The sequence below is a fragment of the Cryptotermes secundus genome, unplaced genomic scaffold (genome assembly GCF_002891405.2).
Source record: "Cryptotermes secundus unplaced genomic scaffold, Csec_1.0 scaffold201, whole genome shotgun sequence".
In the NCBI taxonomy this organism is placed as follows: Eukaryota; Metazoa; Arthropoda; class Insecta; order Blattodea; family Kalotermitidae; genus Cryptotermes; species Cryptotermes secundus.
In genome coordinates, this window is record NW_019723300.1 from 624,864 (window position 1) to 638,417 (window position 13,554).

At 40.2% G+C, this 13,554-nt stretch overlaps 1 pseudogene; it reads left to right on the forward strand.

Annotated features, from left to right (window-relative positions):
• The first annotated feature begins 705 nt into the window (after positions 1-705).
• LOC111861702 lies at positions 706-12,930 on the forward strand (annotated as a pseudogene).
• The last annotated feature ends 624 nt before the right edge of the window (positions 12,931-13,554 follow it).

The following is a 13,554-nucleotide window of genomic DNA, read 5'->3' on the forward strand; positions in this document are numbered from 1 at the left end:
TCTTCCTCAAAGCCTAGAGCAAAGCAGTCTCTGCTAAAAAAAAAAAAAAAACTTAATTTGTCTTCACTTTTAGAATTGTCACCGAGAGAACGGAAATTATATGAACATATTCGGAATAAAAGGAGTGCATTCTGTGCAGAGTGTTTCATCTTATTTCACTTTAGAGGCTGCCAGATTTTTGGCACCAGTGTTTCGGAACATAGACAGAAACCTAAGGGCAGGGGGTGGAATTTTGATAAAAAAGTGATGGCTCTGTCACTCCTTAAACGTAGCCCTAAATCCTATATCCTTCTTCGTTCACTGCTCCTCCTCCCCACAATTTTTAGTGTATGATTTCTTTTTATGGAGAGTGCCTCAAATTCAAGTGAGTGTATAGGAATCTCCTTATATTTGGTTTTCAAGTACTGCTTTCTTGTATTATGCTGGTGTTTATTACTTTCAGTATCAATACAGTGTACGTTAATACAGAGTTCAGTCATCGTTTTTCAAGTTTGTGATGTATTTTACATCTGCCATAGCTTATGGGAACCCCATAACAGTCATGAATTTCACTCATACTATTTAGCCGTCATATTTGTTCGTTCATGATACAGGAATTTGGCAGTTGTTGGATGAAGGTATTCTGACGTATTTGTGCTTGTGTCTGGAACAAGAATTAACAGCAGTTCAGTTTATTTTTAGGAGTGGATATTGACAAAGCGTTGTGTAACATTCACATATATGGCCCCGGAGGTCTTGATGCCGCCATACCATGGCGAACCAGCCAATTTGTGGTTGCGTGGCATCATTTTGGTGTTTCTCTTAACTGGAGGTGAGTACCATTTTAGGTATCTGTAGGACTACTTGGTGGGGGTTGTAACTGCACTGTTACATGCATGTGGTGCCCAACATAAGCAGGTTAGTGACACATTTATCTAGTTGTTGCTCTTATCCTGAGATGTGTATTCAGTCTGTTCAGAGTAGCTTATCACTATAATGAACACAATGGGTTCCAGTGACATATCCCTTGTTTCTGTGTGCTATTTATCTCTGCTTGACAAATTCTAGCCAGCATCAAAACTGTTACAGTTATGAAAGGTGCTACAATATAGGAGCCATGGTACCTTGGTTGTTTCTTTTCAGTGTATTCCAAATATTTCATTAAGTTTTGTTTATACCAAGATGGGGCCAGCGACTTATGCTGCTGTTTATTTATATGGTTATAATAATAATGTCCCTTCACTTGGGAATCCCAGAGCGCTTAAGAAGAGAGAGACAGGATTTTGCTAGATGATTGTAAATTGAAAAGTTGCAGACAGCTACAGGTGATCCCTAAAGAGGTGCACTAGGTCTGTTGTTTCCAGTGGTGGCTAAGGTGTTGGGAGTGGTGCAACACTGCAGGAGGGTGGTACTTTGAAGGTGATAAGGCCCACTCAGTTGCAGGCATGTCCAAAAAAAATAGTTCCAGAAATTTTGAACAGTCCACATATGCTACTCTTCTTCTCTCTTAACTGTTGTTTGTAAGAAAGCAAGACTTATCCCTCTGCATGCCACACGCCAATTAGAAGGTCACAGAATACATATGTTAAAAACTGTCACAGCGGAAGAGATTGGCTTGATGTTAATTACTTCATGTAACATTTCTATGAATAGGCAGTATCAGGTGTTTTGAGGGGGAAAAACAGGCTTTTAGACTGTCCATACTTGGGGTCATATGAAGGTAATCAGAGTAGGAAGTATTGTGCACGCTTTACACCTCCATTTATAACGAAGCAGCCTTGACCTTTCTAGCACATAATCCTGTGGCAGGGCTTGGCAGTAAAAGTGTTAACTTATGAAAGTTAATACTGTGATTACTTTGCTTGTAAACCAACTGTAGAGAAATAAGCAGAACATGTAGGAACAGAATGTTGGTATTGCATTCATAGAACCCTCAGACATTTAGATGCCACTGAGAATTTGATAGGAATGGAAAATCTTGTACAAGACATGGCTTAACTGAATACATAGCAAGACAGTTTCACAGTCCCATATTGCAGCATGGAACAATAGCTTAACTAGCTCCAATCTGAAGAAAATCTTATACAGAGGCTGTTGATTTTGGATCATTGAAATTTAATGTTAAATGAAGGAAGATCTTAAATTGAAAAAGAAAAAAACGTTATATGGGGATTCCACTGTACAGTGAAATCCTAATTTAATGCGTCTTTGGGGATCAGTGAATTGGAACATTATATTGAGGAAGATAGTGAAAGGAGGAAATTTGATACTGAAATGATCGACTTGTTATCATTGAAATTCAGCATTAAATAAGGGAAACCCTTAAAGTGAGGAATGTTGATTACCATACTGTATTGAAAGTTTAGAGCGTGTTATGTGTAAATAGCTGCAAAATTGAAACGGTATAAATCGCCAGGTAGTTATCAAATTCCGGCATAACTTATTCAAGCAGGAGGCAAAATATTACGTTCTAAGATTCACAATCTAATTCTATTTGGCATAAGGAAAAATTGCGTGATCAGTGGAAGGAGTCTATTATTGTACCAGTTCACAAGAAGGGTTATAAAACTGACTGTAGTAATTATCGGGGGATATCACTGCTATCAACTTCATATAAAATTTTGTCCAATATTCTTCTTTCAAGGTTAAGTCCATATATAGATTAAATTATTGGGGATCATCAGTGTGGGTTTCGACGTAACAGATAAACTACAGATCAGATCTTTTGCGTTCGTCAGGTACTGGAGAAAAAATGGGAGTATGATGAGACAGTACATCAGCTATTCATAGACTTCAAGAAAGCCTACGATTCAGTTAGGAGGGAAGTATTGTACAATATTCTGATAGAGTTTGGGATGCCCATGAAACAAGTTAGGTTGATTAAAATGTGTTTAAACGAAACATATAGTAAAGTCCGTGTAGGTAAACATTTGTCTGATAAATTTCCTAGCCAGAATGGTCTAAAACAAGGAGCTGCTTTATCGCCACTTCTTTTCAACTTTGCCTTAGAATATGCAATTAGGAAGGTCCAGGGAAGCCAGGTGGGACTGAAACTAAATGGGACACATCAGCTGTTGGTCTACGCCGATGATGTGAATCTACTGGGTGATAATGTAAATACCATAAAGAAAAACACAAACTTTAATTGATGCAAAAGAGGTTGGTCTAGAGGTAAACACAGAGAAAACTAAGTATTTGTTACTGTCTCGTCACCAAAATGCAGGGCAAAATCATGACATAAAGATAGCAAACAAATGTTTTGAAAATGTGGCACAGTTCAGATATTTGGGAACAACGATAACAGATCGAAACCTGATTCAGGAGGAAATTAAGAGGAGATTGAACTCGGGTAATGCTTGCTACCATTCAGTCCAGAACCTTTTGTCTTCTCGTCTGTTGTCCAAAAAGATAAAAATTAGAATATACAAAACTATAATTTTGCCTGTGGTTCTGTATGGGTGTGAAACTTGGTTTCTGACATTAAGGGAGGAACATAGACTGAGGGTGTTTGAGAACAGGGTGTTGAGGAGAATATTTGGACCAAAGAGAGATGAGGTCACAGGAGGTTGGAGAAAACTGCATAATGAGGAGCTTCATAACTTGTACTCATCTTCAAATATAATTAGAATGATCAAGCCGAGGAGGATGAGGTGGACAGGTCATGTAGCACGAATGGGGGAGACGAGGAATGCGTATAGGATATTGGTGGGAAAGCCAAAAGGAAAGAGACCACAGGGAAGACCAAGGCGTAGGTGGGTGGACAATATTAGAATGGATCTTAGAGAGATAGGATGGGATGGTATGGATTGGATAGATCTGGCTCAGGATAGGGACCAGTGGAGGGCTCTTGGGAACACAGTGATGAACCTTTGGGTTCCGTAAAATGCTGGGAAATTCTTGAGTAGCTGCAGAATTGGCGGCTCCTCAAGAAGGGCTCAGCTCCATGAGTAAGTAAGTAAGTAAGTAAGTAAGTAAGTAAGTAAGTAAGTAAGTATGTGTAAATAGCATTCTAAATTTCCATTCATGTTATATGCACAATTTTGAAGATAGCAAGTGAGAGCAGTGGTCCAGGTTATATTGGCTGTTCCTAAAGCTAGTGTACCACCAAAGTCAGGAACAGTGTTCCTTTCATAACTGGCAGCAGCATCACAGCATGAAGGAATGTTGCACAGTTGCACATTGTGGCTGTATTGGTGTTGTATGCACAGTAGCTTTCTTTTTGTATAATTGTGTTTAGGGAAGTTGTTAAGTGCTTAGCTGTTTTGTTTGTGCTGGGAATGCACTTTCCTGGATCCCTATTTGCCTATGAAAAGTAAATGTTACACATGTTACCTCATGTTGTCATTGGTTTTATGTAATTGCTAAACCTGTGAAGGCATGTTCACTATTCTGCAGGGCACCATCTGGCTTTCTGCCACACTCTCTCTCTCTCTCTCTCTTAAAGCATGAAAAAACTTGGCCACTAAATGGATTTTCATTAAATTTTATATATCAGAGATCTACTAAAATTCATTTTCACTTTCCAGTTTTGGTAGAAACCAGACCAAGATACCATTACTTCATGCTAGAGGTCTACATGTTTCTCTGCATGACTTGAGCATAACTGTGTAAATACTTAGAGTGAAAAAGGAAAATTTAAACGCAACTAGTGAAGAAAAAGAAGAATGTTCTGTGTTGGGCACATTTCTGCCTTTGAGAGATAGCTGTAGAATAGGGATGTTAGGGACAATTAAAAATAATACAGTGATATCATTTCAAGTGTGGCATGCATGCTGGGCATAACAGTGTTGTATGACTTTGAGCTTTTCCATTTGGAAGCTGAATCCAAAGACATCACTGAATATTTATTAACACTACAAAATATCACTACTTGATGTAGTTGTACTGGTGTGCCCATACAGAGAAATCTGAACCGCGATTTGTGGAACAGCTTTTATTTTCATGGTTTTTACTTATACTTAAAGACTCTAGGTTCTTGCACTCACTTGTTTTGATTTTATGATCTTTTGAACTGGCTTTGTTTTACTGTGGTTACTCAAAAGTATATGAGGGTTACATACTCCTCATCTTAGTCCCAGTCCTCTTCCTACCGGGGAAAGGAACGGGACTTGGACCCAAAACCTGTGCATGTAAGAGAATTAAAAATTTGCCCTTCCTGAAAGTAACACTTTTCATATTTACAGATATCTACTATTTTGAATTGTTTCATAAGCCTACACAACCTCATGTTGACGCCTCCCACCATCGGGACGACTCAACAAGAAGGAGCCGAACATTTTACTTAAATGTTTTAAACTTTTAAATATTTTAACATTGACGGCTCAATCTGAGGGCAATTTTCAGATGGAATGCAAGAGTTGTACCTGCATTCATTGCTACTAGAAAGTGTTGTGCTTTTACACTTCGATATCTGTAACAGCGTCCACGCAGTTTACATACTGTGTACGTTAAGCAGCGCCAGTGTTTTCATGTGTTTGTAATACGTGCCTCTGATGATGGTTTCTCTTGAACCGAAACATGTAAGGCAAGTGAGATAAATAAGTGACCTAAAAACATTGTTACACTCGACGGATCTTTCATTGACAATTTGGTACAGATATCTATTTTTATTCCTTCTCAAAAGAGAGCATAATGTACAGATATTATGAAGTTTGTGTGAGGTGTAGTTGGTTGAGGAGCTATGCTACAAGCCAGAAGGTCGCGGGTTCAAGTCCTGATGAGGTCACTGGATTTTTTTCCAATTGACTTAATCCTTCCAGCCACATTATGGCCCTGGGGTCAACTCAGCCTCTAACAGAAATGAGTACCAGGAATTAAATAAGTTTCTTGGGGAGTAAAGGGGGCCGGCACGTAAGAGTGACAGCCTTACTACCATCTTTGAGCTGATTGTCTAGATCAGTGTTCCGCAACCGGTGTGCCATCACAAGGTGAAAGGTGTGACGCGAACTTTTACCTATTGTAAGAAATTAATTTTCGAATTTTATTCATTTTATTTTATCCCTGTTACCATGTTTTATATGCTTGTATTTTATCCTCAGCCACTGCGCTGATTAAGTAAGATGATGCTTGTTTATTCTTTATTGCATGCTGTGATTTTTTATGTACAGTAATGTATTCTAAGAAATTAAACGTAAATTATTTACTCACAGTTGTTGTTATATCATAGTTTTCATTATTGATTTATTTCTATTTTTCTCGTATCTACACAGCTTCTTTGATATGCTTGCCGCATGTTCTGTGTACGTGCTTTTCCCTAAAACTGCAGGGATTAGCATGGATTTTCCTGTCTTTTATAACGGTGTTTCGGTATTTGCCCCTGTTTGTTAGAAGTTAGAGCTTCTTCAACTTTATGACTTTCTTCCTGTAAGGATGCACCCATCGATTGTTTGACTTCATTTAAAATTATGAATATTTAAAAAATAAGTCTGTATAGTGTCACTTCTTCTGTTTGAAGAGTAGAGATCCCGCGTTTTACAATTGTTTCAGTTCTATCACAGCTATGCTCTGAAGTAGTTCACAAATTTTGGTTGCTAGTTAGAGAATTACAGATGGGTCGTTTGAGATGTCCCTGACTCTATGGCCACTTGCTGATGGCAATAAAATGGTGATGGACACAATTAAAGAACATTTAGAAATGCTGCAGCAGAAATTCAGTAAGTATTTTGGAGAGAGTGTACAAGATTTTGACTGGGTTTGTGATCCATTTTTTGTGAATTCAGAACATTTTCCGATTAATATACAAGAGGAACTTGCAGATTTGAAAGCAGACAGAACATTGAAACTAAAACTTCTCAAAGTGCCCTTCATGGCATGGTACAGGGATAGCTCTAGTTATGCTTATGTGTAATGAGCATTTATATTGTGGGATTGTTGTCAATGTGTAGTCTTGGCATTACTCCGATGACAACCCACTTTTTCGGAACTGTTTGTTGGTCCTGAAAAGGACCATGGTTACTGAGATGCTTGATTGGAGAGGTAGCGCGGCGCGCGCCGGTAAGGAGAGAGGCTAGTTGCGGTGAGTGGCCTGGCCGCAGTGCGGCCGTGGCTGGAGGTTGCTTGGTTGCAGTGTGGCAGCGTGAGTTGGAGGTTGCTTGATCGCAGCGCGGCGGCTGCTGGTGAAAGGCTAGTCGTTGAGCGCGGTCGTAGGAGTTATGAGGCAGTGGCTATGCCAGATGCCCAGTGGGTCGGACAGTAACACGACCACCGGCGAGTCCAGGCGCAGTGCTCCAGTGAGTCGGGTGTGAGAGCGCCGGAGGGCCGAGGCAGTCGTGCCTGGCGCAGCCTGCCGATGCCTCCGAAGACTGAGCGCTGGCGATGGAGCCTGCTGGCTGATGTTGCTTGATGTGGCTAGCTTGTAGACTGATGATCGACTGAATGACTCGGCGTTGGAGCTGCCCATTTTTATACGCTGCTCGGTGGGCGGAGTGAAACTCGAAATTGAGGAGGAAGAATTGATTGGCTAGCGCGCGTAATGATGTAGACGCGGGCTAGCAGCGAGCGCAGTATAAATGCGAACGTTTGAAGCAATCTGATTGGTTAGCGTGCGTGATGGTGAAAAGTGATGTGAAGCGAGCGTTGCAGAAATGCGTGATAATATGGGATGTTCCCACAGTATTGTCCATTGATATCACTATTAGACATACATCTGAGGTGGATTGAATGCTGTATCTCAAAATGATTTATGAAAACTTCTTGGATGGGAGTTCTCCAGTAACAGAGGTCATCTCTCGCATGTCCTCATCGTACGTGCATAGCGAAAAAGTAAAGTTTTCTTCCTTTCAGGGGTTGAACATGAGAGGTTGCCACGTCACTTTATGGAGACTCAAACTTGGCAATTTGTTAAAAATGGCGATCAAGGTTGGGTAGTAAATGACTCAAAGAAATATATGAAGTTGAAGGAAAGTAATGTAATATAAATTTTTTATTTTGTTTCAGGTTCACCATGGAAAATTGCATCTATGGAATGTAATGAATACGTGGCTTGGAAGGATGGTAAAGCAGGACATCTAGAACCATTTGTAGAGTTCGATCATTTGGCCATGGACTTGATACATAAGATAGATGTATGTACACATCCCATCTCGCCATGCAAAATTGAAGGCAATTAAGGATCATCAGTGGTGTAACACGTGTTTTGACAGATTAGGCAAGTCCACTAGAATGTATGCGGTTATCTTAGTTTTGGACTGTAAAGAGGGGGGTTACTTTAAATTGCTGATCATGTAAGATGGTAGATTGTTATTTGGACCAGATTCCGGAGTTTCATGTTGCATTAATTGGGGCAGATATTCATTAGAATGGACTTGGCCCCCCACATTAACAGCTGAATGCCTTAACTGTGTGTATGAAGGTCATTCAGAATGAACTTTTAGATATCAGTGGTTAGTAAAACTATGTTACTTATGTATAATTTGCCTTCAGAAGTTGTAAAATTTCATTGCTACACTGGGGAATGTGGCTGTGTACTAGTGAATGTGTTGTTGATACACTTTCTTTTCTCCTGTTGGTCTTGTGTAGATGCAAGGCATTACATTTTCATGATTTAAAAATGAAGTCAAGCATTCCACATTCTCGTGCATAAAATTCAGATTCCAGTCATGTCATAATGTTGCTTTGTATTTGTGTTGTGATAATGAAACAGATGTTAGAAATGAAAGGAACATTAATTAATCATATACCATGGGAACCCACCTGTTGTTCTTATATTTAAAATTAATTCCTCATTTAGTGCCCAGTTTGCAATGTTTATTAATTTGTTCAGTTGGTAATGATTTATTTTGAGGAATTAGTGTTTATATCTCGAGTCAGTAAAAAAAACCTGTCCCTGTAACAGGCCATGAAGGCCCATAGGGTTGTGAGATGTTGAGGGTCCCACATTATCTAGACAGTCAACTCACAGATGACAGTAAGGTTGTCAGCTATATGCACAGGCCGCCCTTTACCACCCAGGAAGATTCCTGGTTCTCATTTCTGTTAGAGGCTGAGTCGACCCCAGGGCCATAGTGCAGCTGGAAGGATTAGGTCAGTTGAAGAACTCCCACTCGTTGGGGCTCAAACCCCTGACCTTCCAGTTTGTAGCATAGTGCCTCAACCAACTACGCTACTGCCTGTATGAAGTCAGTAATCTTGATAAATTTCCTCACATTAATATTTTCCTCAGCTTAATATTCAAATCCATTGCTCCATAAACAAACCATAAAAGTCTCAGTAATGTTGTATTTCTTTGTAGTTGCAGTGTCCTACATCCTGCTTAAGTTCCCTTTGTAACAGCATTGGGAACGCCTCTATGGTCTAGTGGTCAGAGTTCCTGGCTACAGATCCTGAGGTCCCTGGTTCGATTCCCGGCTGCCAGATTTTCTGAGAAGTAGTGGGTGTGCAATGTGGTCCACTCAGCCTCTTCAGGATAACTGAGGATCTATTTTAAGTGAATAGCGGCTCCAGTCTAGAAAGACGAGATTAACGGCCTTTGGGTTTCTTTGGGCTGACTATGTGACTCCCATTATCTGCAAAAGTTGGCACCAGCTTCACTGACAAGCAGCGGTCTCTCAGTCGGTATAGTTTACTTGCAGAGTACAGGCCACTCATTAACAATCAGTGTGTTAAGATTTTACAACTTTTATTGTCTCACATAACTCTCTCTCTCCAGTTACTCTGTATCATAAGTGACTGCAAAATTTTAACCTTTAACGGCCGAATGACTCGTATACATATCGCAAGGAGGGACCCGAGTTGGCCGAATGACACGTATATGTGTTGCAGGACACGTGCATTCTTTAGGAGTGCTGACAATTTGACCTTGGGTTTGAAACCAAAGGAAACCTACGTGATGTCATGTCAGTGGTTCATTCCTTAGCTCTGAACAAACAAATCGTTTATCTCAGTCCTGATTTCGAAACAATTTATGTTTATATATGACTGTTTATGACCTTGTGAGCCAAATGTAGCCCAGCTTTGTTCTGAGAACTGAAGAGGTAATATTCGTCGGTGCTTACAGAGCAGTGCTTCCAGAGCTTTCAAGGAAGTGTGACGTATTCAAGGATTGGTTTTCAGTGGCGAATTATCAGTTAGGAAGTCAGTGTCGGATTGTGTTATATTTCTTTTTCACTTAAAAAGTTAGTGTCAGACTCTCATATATTTCTGTTTATATTATTTTGTGTCTCAGAAGAGGTATAAACCCACTGAGCCAGTATTTGTTTGTGAGTAGAAGGCATCTTCGTCACTGTGACTTTCCGTATCAGTGTCGGACTGGCACCTTTTCGACTACTATTACAATTATTATTTTTTATTGCTAGTGGGGTGGGACTAAGTCTCTTGTACTGCTGACACTTCTGGCCTATTGTACCATACTATTACAGTTACTTTGCATCACTATTTTGCGAGTCTTTGTGAATCATCATAATTTATTCGATTTTGCTGGAAACCCCCCTCCCCCAAGATGGAACTTCAAAAAGGTGCCCGATATTCCAAAATTCTCACTGCAGAAGAGCTGGAGGAAATATTGATGGAAGAGGAATCTGATGAAGAGCTAGAAGATATCAGTGAGTTCTTTGAACCTTGAGCAGATACGTTGTCGTCGTCGTCGTCGTCATCATCATCATCATCATCATCATCATCATCAGACGAGGCAGAGGAAACGGAAATTAGATTTCGTGATAGAAGACCCGGGATTCGCCAAAGGTAATAGACTTCACTGGTCCTCCGAGTGGAATCATCAGATGACACACAAAAAGTTCCGCGAAATATTGGTGCAGGATTTGATTTTTCAGTCGCATGAGGCGAATATCACAGTCAGTGGTGTTTCTCGGGGGAGGCCAAGTTCATCTGGGGCCCAACTGAGTCGACTGGAGGTGAAACATTCACAACACTGGCCAGCCAAAGGAAAACAAAGACGTCGTATTTGTTCTCAGAATAAGAAGTGCAGAACCACGGCCTACTGCTGTAAAAAGTGTAACGTTGCGCTCTGTGTGGAGGACTGTTTCGAGAGATGGCACATGCACGTCAGAGTGTGAGATAGCCTAAACTGTGAAGTGACGCAGTTTAAACTCGCGTACAGTCTGAACAAAATATTATTGTATATAGTGTGATCATATCTACAATATCACCATGATTCAAGATTGAAGAAAAAACAATGGGTAAGTCCTTTGGAACTTCATAACATATATAATAAAGAGTATGTTTTGCATTTCATGACAAAATATTCACAGTTAATTTTCATTTGTAAAACTTGTTCTTTTACGTATATGTAGAAAATTTTATTGTCTTTCAGGTTCTTTCTAGTTCATATTTCTATGTTGCATAGAACGGAAAATACGCATTTTTTTTTCTGAAAGTTTGCGGTGATAATTAATTAGGGTGATTTAAATTCCGGCCATACAGGGCTCCTGGCAATTTAAAAGTCTGTACGTTAAAGGTTAATATTGAACATATTTCATTGAGAGAATTGTGTTTCAGGATCACCAAAGATGGGCATTGATTCACCAAGAGATGAGCAGCAGAACAAGCGCTTATGCTGTGGGAGTGAAGTATCTACATTCTCTCCCCCTGGCGCAGCACATGATGGCTGGGCTTTGGATGACTCAGTGGCCAGACTGAGTAGATCTCAGCCAGAACCAAGGTTAGAGCAGCACAGTGTATCAGTCGAGAGTGTTGCTGCAGCTATGCAGGAAGAAAAGGGGACATTGCCATTTTCACAGCCAGCGCACCTGAATGATACAGTGCTGAATTCACAGCTCCATGCTGCTCAGCCATATACACGGGCTTCCAGTCAGGTATGTAGTGCTAAGAGAGCTCTGAATCTAATAATTTTTTTTTAGAAAATGAGTTTAAGTCATTGTGTTTTTTCACAGAATACTTTCCAAATCCTGGTGCGACACATGACACGCTTTTGTGTATGTACAGATTATAAGGAAAGAATTGAAAAACTATGCAAATTACTTGATAAATTGAGTTATACCTGGAGAATTTGCAGCCAAAGTGGTATGTAATCAAGTAACAAGTAGCAGCGAATACATGGCAACAGTTGTGTTTGTTGAGGAGGTTGACAACCTCTTTGATAGTTTCAATGGTGGAACAAGTGTTGGCCGAGGGAAAACACTGCGTTGCCCACTCAGTGACAACAGTCCCCATATAGAGCTCTGGAAAAAAGGCAAGTATGGGGATAAAGAGTTGGATCTTCCTCAAGGATGGTAAACCCGCCTTTCTTCATCCTCCTCCTTCACAGAATGGGTGGCTGATTGACATCACTGCTGCCCAGCATGTGTGGAGGACGCTGAAAGAGGCAGGTTTTGAGTACCTTCACACCCGAAACCTGAATCAGGACCCCCTGGAGAACACATTTGGAGCTATTCGTTTGAACTGTGGTTCAAACAATAACCCAACTGTGGGACAGTTTGTAGATGCCCTTAAGACTAGCATCATCAATGGCCTTGCATTTAGAGGACTGGGGGAAACTAATTGTGAGGATGATGGTGCTACTCTTCTGGATAATCTACAATCGCTTTTCAGGGCACCTGAAGCTGCTTCATGAAATCCTTCCACAAGTCATGTCAAGGAAACCCCTGCTGGTGTGCCTGAGAGTTTCCATGTTTCTCTGCAAGTACAGATGGACATGAGTCCTGCAGTACCTGCTGGTGACATGGAAGTGCTCTCAGTAGCTTACATCAGTGGTTCCATTGCCAGACAGGTGATTCGTTGTGTCAGCTGTGATGCATGCAAGACATGCCTGACATCTGAAGTGCTGCTATCAGCCAATGTCTTCATATATTTAAAGGAGTGCAGTGATACAGAACAGTCTCTCACATATCCTTCTGAGAAGCTTGTGGTGACTGTTGGTACTGCTGTAACTCTGATGGAGTCTATAATGACAGAGGCTGCCCACTTGAATTCAGTGGAGCAGCATATCACAGCTGCCATCAAGAGCACCATTGACTTCGAGTGGATTAGGTGTTCTGGCCGTTCGCTTCACCACCAACGAATAGTAGATAGTATTGTGAGATGTCTCACATGAATTTACATTCCTTGGTGGTGTAAGTGAAGAAACAGGTTGATGACTGAAGCAGCCGGGCAGAGGGCCACAGAGAAGAAGATGAAGATACTGTCTCATCGGTAAGTCATTATTAGGGCCCGGATTTTTATGACCTAAAAACTATAAATATATGCATGCACTTATGACCCAAAATTATGTCAAATATGACCTAAAAAGTGTAAAATATGACCTTAAATATTAAATGGGACATAAAATTTCACAATTTTAATTAAAGATAAGAATAAAATAATTAAGAATAAAATTAAGAATAAAGATGATGAATATATGATAGTAGGTCCTACTTACCAAATTAGCCCTATTATGTCTCTGAAGGAAAGAAAACTGATGGAATTTCGACATTTTGTACTGGATTAAACCATTCATTGCTTTCTTTTTAATACTGATATTTGCGATCATATTTTAGACAAACACTGGTGCACATGGTATGAACACTAACTTAACTCTGTTATCTAAAAACACAATTTAAAAGAACACAAGCTATTCACGTCTCAATTTTCACTGAGTTATTCACGTCTCAATTTTCACTGTTA